Here is a 7,639-nt window from a genome sequence, read left to right on the forward strand (position 1 = left end):
GCCCTCCCACCCCAAAACTCCTCCTCGCTGGGGTAGGGTGGGACAGGGACCTGCTAATCAGCTGGAAAGGAGCTTTCCCAGAAAATCTCTAATGCAATCAGGTGCCAATACAATGCAAGGCGGGGGTGGCCAGGAACATCACCGCCCTTCCTGGAGACTGTTGGGGTGGGGACAGCTGTGCTGCCCTGCCTTGGCCCCACCAGGCCCAGCTGGTCTGAAAGGAGAAGGTGTGGTGTCAGGGCTAGGCTCAGGGTGCTGCTGCAGGACTGCTTTGGTCCTCAAGAGATGGTCGTGTTTTACTTTCTGCTGAGTCCTTGCTTTGATCAGTGCTGCTGGGAGTGCTAGCCCATTTCACAGGTGTTAGGAACTATGGCAGCACCAGAAAAAAAATGACTTGTTGGGGAAAGACAGACCCCAGTGTCCACACTCTGAGCTCTGTGCCTTCTGTTACTCTTTGGGGGTAAGCTCTAGGATTATTTCCTTCTAAAAATATTTTGAGCTCTTATTAAAGAATCCTTTGCAAGAGAACCAATTAGAGCTCTGAGCATCATTTCCTTGCTCAGGTGTGACCTAGAAGTTGTAAGTACTCACGTTTGTTATCTGTACTTTGTTTCAACTGGAATAGTAATTCCTGCTTTTAATTTGATGCTGATTGATCATGAAACTGCATGTAAGCCATGCGGCACCCTGTTTGCTGTTTTACACCATTCCCATTTTCCAGCCGTTGTATCAAATCATTTACATAGCTCCAGAGATGCTTAGGGGACAACCAAAGAGTGGCATTTGTTTTGATTATTTCATTAATGCATTATTCAATCAAGAGAAATCCCAGCAAATGCGTAGCAGACCAATGTGTACAAACAAGGCCTCCCAAACTCACACGAGGTCCAGCGGGCATGCAAGGAGCAGGCACATTTGCTAAGGGTTTACACACCTGCCTTCCAAAAAACAAATGCTGCTTTTTGTCATCAACTCTTACTGCAGGCCAAAGCCAGCTTGCTGTGACTTGCCCTGTTCTGCTATTTTATTGAAAGCAGTGGGCACAGCGGGTGAGCAGGAAGGGTTGTGCGAGCTGTGCCCCACTGGGGTGCGGGGGGAGCCCCACATTTTCTGCAGTGCTGCCCATCGCCCGAGCTGTACTTGCAATCCGTGATCTTCCAATGCTTTATCCAAGCCAGGCTCTAATCTGGAAACGGGAAGGATGTGCTTTGGCTGTGCTCAAAATCAGGAATTCCAAATTTCCTCAAAATCTGACAAAGGAGCGAGTCATTTCCCGCTGAGCAGATGGAAACAAACGCTCCCATCGCTGTGGGATGTGTGCACATGTGCAACGGGGCACTTCTGAACTAACGCGTGCCCTTTTTTCTCCTGGTGTGCCTCTGTGTGTGTGAGCTGCAGGTGCTTATTATGCATGGCCCAGTTTATTCAAGTTTAAAGCATAAAATAAAAAGGCAAGAGGCAGACGAATCATGACAAATATCGATATTAATTGTAATCTCATTCCTGGCAGTGTCTGGAGCCTTTTATGATAGCCAGGCATCTAGGAAAACCAATTCCTATATAAAAGATTAATTCCTTGAAGCTAAACTGCACATTCAAAATGAGAACCAGGTTAAGGGGAGAAATCTGTGCTGGATACTTCGCTCAGGCTGGGGTCGAGGCATCCGAGTATGGTTTTAGTCTGAGGTTTTTCAAAGATGTTTTAGGGATGTAGTACGCAGTTTCATTCATTTTAGGGGCTGTTGATCACTCACATACCACATGTGGCGTTTTGCTTTGGGGATAAATACTGCTTGAGGTTGCTAACTGTGCAAAGATCATTCTCTTTCATAAAGAGCTGCAGATAGATAAAGAGGAGAATTTATTGCATCCTAATAACTGGAATGTCAGTAGTTTATTTCACTTAATATTCATTTCAAAAAGCTAAATTTTAAAGAAAAAAACCCTATCGGTTTCATGCTTTTCCTGCTTTGCCAAGGATAATGATGACCTCAACAGTGAATTTGCTTTTGCTCACATAAAGCAAGGGCAAACAAATACATAAGATTATCACAAGTGAAAGTGCACCGATCTGCTGCAAATACTGGATTAAGCTGTCTTGTGCCACACTGGGAGATGAATATTTACCAACTGTTTCATGCAGAATAATGATTTCCTTTCTGCCATGGAAATTCTGATTGCAAACATAAAATGGGATATATACAAATTAAACATACTGCACTAGTTGTGTGCACTGTATACATCTAAAGCCTACAATTAAAAGATAGAAAGTGAAAACACAAGGTTTCCAGAAGTGCCTCTGCAGTTGCCCTTTGCCCGACTTCCAGTTGTGCAAAGCAATGCCTTTACCCACAGGGCACGATGCTTTAGAGTCGTTCTGGGAGGTTTTAAACTCCAGAGCAGTCCCAAGGCAGTGGGACACCTTCTTAGAGGGACGGCGATGCCCAGAGGAGCCGCAGGGAGACCTGCAGGTGCTGCTCAGCATGCAAACCTCCTCCAACAGCTCTGTGCTATCTGCCACAAGCAACGTGCTTGTAGCCAAGCACCCGTACGTGCTGCCTGCCCGTGGCCGTTCTGCAGCTTGTTCATCTCTCACCACGAGCTGTTACAGATTTTGCTGAAGGCTGCTCCTTGCTCCATGCATGGACAGCTATTTGCACGGTCAGGAGAACGTCCTCTGCGGCGCAGCAGCATGGACAGTCTCCATCCCTCCCCCACCCCGCTATTTTCCTCTAGGATGAAGCAAAAGGGAATTCAGAGAATGTTTTTTCTTCCAACTAAGGAAATCTCAGGGGCTTCTTCCATAGCGCTTCACACCGCCAGATGTGCCGTGCCGTGCTGGCAGCAGCTGGGGAGCAGCTGGGCGCCGCGCTGGGTCAGCACCCTCCACCCTCTGCCTGGGCTGAGCTGCAGAGCCAAGGGAAAAGGGCTTTGGGCAGCAACCTGGCCGTGCCATCAGCCTTGCACTGAGGCAAGGCGTCAGTGAGTTTGGTTTTCACGTGCAGTTAGTGGTTTGCTGGCTGCCACCACGCACCTGGATTTCTCTCCAGGTGGCCCCGCAGGACAGCGGGTCCCAGCCTGGTGCCACAGGCACAGCATGAATGGCACTGGGGAAAGGCAGGGGACAGCAGATAAACCAGCCCTGGGTGGTTCAAAATGTCTGACACTGCTCTTTAAATCCTTTGTGGAAAAAAAAATCCTCATCTTTCTGGAACAAAATCCAGTATTTCTCCATTAAATAGGGATTGATGTTAGGAGTATGGAGGTTGAAGTTCCCATATAAAAAGGCAGGGCCTTCTTAGTGCAGTGTAAATCTTCAGTAATTAGTTTGAGCAATCCACATGAAAATCAGCAAAATTTAGCTCCCATATAGTTTTTTTGTTTGTTTGTTTTGCTTTGTTTTTTTTGTCATACCAAAGAAGCATGGTAATATATTTTAATTATTTTTAAAGGAAAAATGGTTAAAATCAGAATTGATCGAAGTAGTTTCTTTCTGGTAGGAGTGAAGAGCCTTTTGAGGTCTCTTAGGCGAGCTTCAAAAACACCTAAAAGTTGCATGATCGAAGCTTTGTTTTCAATTATTCATTTGTTTTCAATATCTGAAGGTCATACAACAGGCTGGGATGGGGAATGCAGCTGTCATTAAAAATTTACTTACTTTTTGTACTCCAATTAAACTTACAGATAATAGCAGATAAAAACAACCATGCAATTGCTTTCCTGACGAAGGCACTGATTTATTGATACTGAACTTGGCTTCGGTGTAGTTACACCAGGGATGAATTTGCAAAGGTTTGCTTCCATTTTAGGAAGAAAAAAATTGACAGCTGTACAAACAGCAGGATGTGATACTGTCCTTGATGAGGATTTTTCTTGGCAGCACGGTGTATGCATCTTGCAAGACCATGACATGCCACACTCCCTCTGAAGACACGGTCAGCTAGGGCTAGCATGTCAAATTAGGGATTTGGTTCCCTCCGCTCCCTCTGCAGTCAATGAAAAAGGGAGGAGGGGTGGACTGACAGAGGGGATGGCAGGAGCTGCCTTCAGAGTCCAAGCACTGGCCTTCTTCTGCATTTTCCAGGATCTGTGAGTTTTGGGACAATAAAAACAAGGTCTTTCTTAAGAAATCACCCCTATCCAGTCTGCTAGACCTGCAGGTTGGTGTTCCAAGACATCAGCAGCATATCGGTAGGAGCAAAGTTACCCAAATGGTGAAGTGGTTTTGGAAACCCAGCCATGTAACTTTGGCATTTACGCAATATTTCCTTCTGCAAAAGGAAGGAGATGCTGCAGCGAATCGATACATCCTGTGGATATCTTGGGCACATTGACTTATGGCCCAATAGTGCCTCCAACAACAGCAGAAGTAATTGGAATGCACAGCAATAATGCACCTTTCGTTATATGTGAGCTAAGAAAGAAATGGGGTCCAGCCTAGTACAACAGCTTCTCCTGCTTCATACTTGAACTTTTATTCTTTAGGCTTTCTTCTTCTCCATCTCTTGTTGTGGTATTTTTTGCTTTGTACTTCTCAAAATTACATTTAAGCTTATCAGTGACATTAGGGATTCATCCTGAACACTGGATCAAAAAGATAATTTTACTGTAAGATTTAATACTGGTGTACTTATGCATTGCCATAGCAGTTACTCCCCCACCCCACAGCCCCTGCAAGAGAACTCATCAGCTGTGAAGGGGGCAAAATTCAGAAACACCTGATAATTCTGTAAGTGACTGGCTACAAACCCTGTGTCTGTTTTGGTTAAGAATGTAAGGATTCATGCAAAATCTGCTTAGATATTGTCATAGCTTAGATATTGTAAAAACATTTATCTTTGTTTTTCTCTTTTAAAAATGTATTTTTTTTTTCTCTGAACAGAACTGTCTTGAATATCCCACGGGTTTTGGTGAGACTTTTAGAAATACTGTCAATATTTCTGTTTCTACACACACGCACACAGCATTTCTACATAAGGCAAAGGCAGAGTATGCCATTACATACTTGTTTTTTTGACAGCAGGTTCTCTGTCACTCTGCAGGCAAAATACCCTATGCAACATCTTACTGCTGGAGGCCTGGAGACAGGGAGATTATGGTAGGTGCTAAGCAGATAACAAGGTCACAGGTTTGGTGAGTTGTGTCTCTCTTACCGACCTAAACTTTCATCCCCTTTTTTTAGCGCTACTCAAATGTGCTCTTTAAAAGTTTTGAATTTCACCAAACATCACAGAAGTTATCTTCATGGTGCTTTCAGAAAGACTGATGGTAGAGGCTTGCTGTCATCACATCATCGTCTTGTTCAAGTGGCATAAGTTAAAGTTCTGGTTAGACCGAGGAAATGCTCATATGTACGCTTCTAAGGACAACCTCTTGCTATAAGCCTGTAAATTGAATAAGATGGATGAAGAGGGCTTAGGTTTGAACCAATCTTTGGGTCCTCCTCATGCCTTGAAGTCTGTCTGGCTGATATGGCTACGTGCAATGGGTGGGAACGTTGGGTCTAAGTTATGAAAACAGCTGCAGCACAGGATGGGTCTTAAATCTTCCCTGGATGTCCATATGTGTGTATGCACGTATCAACCAGCCATGTCTTCCTGCTTGACATCCAGCTGTTCGCCCCGCTAGGCAAAGCTTAGTAAACTATTTCCAGCAAATTTGAATGGAATTTGATAAATAGTTTCAGGCAAGGTACTGTTTGAGGTGAATTTTTTCCAAGGATTTAAACCTTCTGCTAATAAGTCTTTAATCAGGAATTTTTGCTTTGATATTAGTTATTTTTCAATAGTGCCTGAAGAAGTGAGTAGAGCAATGGGCCATTTTGAATCTACATTTTAATGTAGTTCAAGTTTGCTGATGCCCAAGAAAAATGTGCCCATCCTAAATTGTCATTTAAAGAATACCAGGATGAGTGTTATTGTGGCCACAGTGAAAACTGTAAACCAGCAAAAATAAGGGTTTAAGAAACAGGAATGCTAATCAAAGAGGGGATCCATTTAATTTTTCCTTAAATTTTTCCTTAAAAGTAGTGCAAGTATTTTCCCAGGATGGAGAAGTGCTCAACTGGGTTATTAATTTATATACAAGCAAAAGAGGTTTAAGCATTCTCCTTGTGCAGAGTTTTTCTATGAGTTTTCTGAAATTGTAATAGCTTCCAGACTGTATTATTTCTTTTCTTTCTACTGATAAGCATTATAATACCGGGAATATGTAGGTATCCACAGAACATTTAACTTTCCACAGAGATAGGATGCTAAGAACAGCATTTTTTCTTTCTTTGTGGATATTCACAGAAGCAGCCTGAGATCTAGGTGTTTTTTTTTTTTTTTTTTTGTCTTTTTAGATAAAGAGAAAAACAACTTTGATTTTCTTCCACTGGATTTTAACAAGGTAAAAAGTAAAAAAAAAATGCCTTTAAGAGAGGACAATTATAAAGTAGGGCAGCCTGGAAGTACAAGTGTTAGAAGTTAATTGAATGGATACAATTACATTTACAAAACCTCCTTATCTTATTGCAATATTAACATTAGTGTAATTTTTCTCCCTTTCTGGGAGGCAATGTCACACTAAAGCTGATATCTGTGTGATTAGATAAATGCTACTTTTACATGTATGCCGCCTTAGTGGGTTGCATGTGTACACTTTTAACGATTTTCTCTGCCCCCTTTAGAAAATACCCTTTTGCATTTTAGCTATCATGCAGTAAAAAGTATCTCATTCTGGGGAAACAGTGTTAGAAGTATTTGGAAAAGTTGGAGTTTATCATAATAAGCAAATCAAACTGGTGAGTGTGGCTGGTGAGAGGGAAAAACTCTTGTAGAAAAATGGAAAAAGGGTTCAACTGGAAAAAAATCAGACGCACATCTTGATTTCAATGAGTGGTCTGTAAATTCCCTACACTTAATGAGTGGTATCGGATTAAAATTTTTAAATTAAATCTTATTAAAATCAGATTTAACTTTTTGGCCATATTCCTTCCAACATGAATGGCTATGCTCACAGAAGGCTCCCTGAGCTCAGCAGCAGCAAATTTCTGGTGTAGGAGACCCTCTCCCCAAGGCTGTGCCTGGGAGGACTGTGCAGACCCAAAGGACTCGAGGCCACTCGTACCAACATCCAGGGCAATGCTAAAAAGTGGTCATTAATAAATCAAGTAGCAAAATTTCGTCTCCCAGTCCTGCCTCGTGCTCCCTGCCCATGCCAACTCTGTTCTCACATGAAAGGGAGCAGGAATCTGGGAAGCTGATACCAAGTTTTTGTTCTGCTGTTGTGGTTGTCTAGCTAACTGTTTCAACAGGAAGGTGTTTAATCAATGCGAGGCAAAAGGCAGAGAAACAAACTGGTGATTTCCAGAAGGAGAAAACGTCAGCCCTGATTAGAGGGTTTCTTTCTCAAGACAGAGTAGACAATACAAAGAGTGTGATAACACACTCAAGATATGCCTAAGATCCCCAGCAGCAGCCCCATGAATGAATGGCACATTTCCTATTGTGGCTCCCGCAGTCCGAGGCTGATAAAAAATGTCCAGTAAAGCAAGAGCGCACTGCTGTGAGATCCCTGAACCTTCATCTTCTCTCAGGGAAGAGAAAAAGAAAGAAAGAAAGAAAGAAAGAAAGAAAGAAAGAAAGAAAGAAAGAAA

General features: G+C 42.8%; 1 long non-coding RNA gene across 1 annotated transcript in view; it reads left to right on the forward strand.

Moving 5' to 3' along the window:
• Positions 1–3,819: 3,819 nt before the first annotated feature.
• Positions 3,820–7,639, forward strand: part of LOC118173049 — a 7,625-nt gene continuing 3,805 nt past the window's right edge. The window contains exons 1-3 of the long non-coding RNA XR_004753981.1: positions 3,820–4,510; positions 4,647–4,729; positions 5,021–5,098. This is a non-coding gene — a long non-coding RNA (uncharacterized LOC118173049). The remainder of the gene's footprint in view (positions 4,511–4,646; positions 4,730–5,020; positions 5,099–7,639) is intronic.

Source organism: Oxyura jamaicensis, chromosome 12 (assembly GCF_011077185.1).
Source record: "Oxyura jamaicensis isolate SHBP4307 breed ruddy duck chromosome 12, BPBGC_Ojam_1.0, whole genome shotgun sequence".
In the NCBI taxonomy this organism is placed as follows: Eukaryota; Metazoa; Chordata; class Aves; order Anseriformes; family Anatidae; genus Oxyura; species Oxyura jamaicensis.